This window comes from Ammodytes marinus (assembly GCF_949987685.1).
Source record: "Ammodytes marinus genome assembly, chromosome: 10".
Lineage (NCBI taxonomy): Eukaryota > Metazoa > Chordata > Actinopteri > Uranoscopiformes > Ammodytidae > Ammodytes > Ammodytes marinus.
Window position 1 is genome coordinate 6,308,231 of NC_137214.1, and position 2,664 is coordinate 6,310,894.

Below are 2,664 nucleotides of genomic sequence, written 5' to 3' on the forward strand. Positions count from 1 at the left end.
TTAAAATTAACAAGCCATATATAATAGAAGGTATACATTTAGTAAGGTCAGTCTTAAGATTAAAACAATTATTTAAAGAAACTCAGAATGGCAAACCGGATGAGGGGAGCAGTCCCTCCTCCACCAATGTGTTTGCTACAGTCCAATCAGAGGGTGCTGCAATGCACAACAAATTCCCCTTTCTCATGCCAGATTAGTCACAAATTTGCCTTCATCAAAAAATTCTAGTTGCCATTATTTTAATTTTTTTTTCACAAATGATTGCCAACTCAATAAATGTTTCATCTGGTACCGGGAAAGTTTTAGATATCCCAGACGAGCCCCCAATTATGTTACGTCCTACGTTGGATTAAAGGGGGCAAAATAAAACCATATTAAAATGGAATAGTTATCAACAGGGGTTACAAATACCACCAAAAACAGTGGCCTTTGCTGGTTATATACGCTAGACAAGGAAAGCTTACAAGCAACCGTCAAAAATGTAAATGGGAGTGAAAATATGACCCTGGGTGCTTGTATTACCAAATACTTTTGACTATAATATGAATCTCTCTCTCACTTTCCCTGTTGTGTCTCAATGCCACTTCCTCAATTGTCACTGCGTTGCATCACCTGATGTAATGCAACGCAGTGAGTCACAAACCCTTTTTACCAGCAGCACCAAGGCCATGGTTCAAGCACTTCGACCTAATGAAAATTTCAGTGATGTCGTTTTGCAAAATGGCAAACATACCTGACACGCGTATGCAAGGACTCGGACTAACACGTTATGAAAACAATTTAGATAATCCCTGGATTGTTCTGTTAACTATTGAGAAGAATGCTGAAAGCGTTAAAAATGTCCCACCCCCCCCCCCCCCCCTCAAAGTGTCAGTAAATGCATTGGAACGTCTTGTGTTTACAGCATATTGTTCTTTCTCTTCATTTGCCAGGTGTTCCAGTGAGAGAACAAACTTCAATAAAGTCCTACATGACCACAACATGCTCTTCACCTGGCCGTGTGCTAACAGTGATCAAAGGATTTACAGCCGCTGACTATAAAAAAGGTTTTCTGAGGGCAAGGGAAACATTCCAATATGTGATATGTTTGCTTTAAAAAAAAAAGGATGTTTGAAGTAACCTTAGTGCTCCTGCCTAGTCATACATTTACTATAGCTGGCTGTCAGAGTCAGGGTCTGCAAACACTGGGGCCGGAGACTGGCTTTGTAGAACCGTAACATCTCTGTGAGTCAGTCCCTTGTGTAAATGATGTTTCATTCAGGTCTTACCTGCTGTACACAGGTAGAAGAAGGTGGCCCCGGGCTACACTTAGCACACTTCACTGCGCCTCTCCGTTTCCTCCACGCCTCATTGAACACATTCCGATGTTCACCTGTCACAACCTGCAGATCCACTGTGAGAGAGACACTGTGCCAGAGTGCATGGTTGAGCTGTTTGCATAGGGGTGATCTATTGTTCCATTGAAACTAAAATAATAAGACACTGCCACTCATAAATCCTACCAGCACTGTTTGAAATCAAGAACACTTTGTGATCACGCCTCCATTTTTTGACTCTCATCCAGGGCAGAACGTGAAGGAAAGTTACAACTTGTTTCTTTTTGTTTTTCAGGACTATCATTTATGATAACGCTGTACTCACAGAGAGGCAACATGGTGAGATTGGATAAAGCAGAAGTCAGATTGGGACAAAAAAAAAAAAAGATACTACTACACATGTTGTAAACAAACCCTTGTGTAAATCAAATTTATTTGGATGAGAAAACTAAATACAGTAAAGGTATGACCCTAGTGTCGTAAACATCTGCCAGCCCTGGTTGTGTCCACTCACGGATTACCTTTGCAATGAGGGATTATGGGTGACATTAGGGGTTTGCTCGCTTTCGACTGTACCTTCACATGAAGTGGTTTGGATAATCTGAAGATGAAATTTCGCACCCACCGCTTTCTCTGTTTTGCCTCATTGTATCAATCTTTAACGATGTCGCCCCATTTCAATATGTCACCAATAACTTTAACCTATTTATTTTATTTAAATGTATCTGTTTTCTAGGATCTCATCCTGTCAGGGAGTCCAGAAAGCATCGTACAATAAATCAAATAAATTATAAATAGATAGGTGGATGACACAAATGACAAAAAGTCATATCTCTACTATTTAAATGGTACATTTCAAATTAAAGCTATAGACAGTCTTGACTCGATAAGCAACATTGGTTCTATACTGACAATGCTTAGCTTCCATTAAACATGTTGGCCTATTGGTCAGCCTTGATCTTCGGTTGGAGTGTGAATGCACACCATTTACCGTTGCTGCATAAAATTCCAGGTTTAAAAAAGCCCTGTGGCCCGGCCGTCTCCTAACATAAGAATGTTACATTAGGTGAGTCAATCTAGGGAAAAAAAGGGCTTAACCCCAAAAAAATTGATACAAAAGGTTTTTCAATGGATTCCAGTAGTATTTGGTGTGCTGAATAACATACTAAAAGTCTACCAAAATCTACCCCCCAGAAAGCCCTCATTTCCAAGATGGCGGCCGAAATGGCGGCGGGGAGCTTGAAATGGCTATATCTCAAATTGAAAAAATGTTGCAAAGGAATTTTCAACTGATTTTGGTACCTCTGGACATGCTTACAAACATACTAAAAATCTAGGAAAATACACC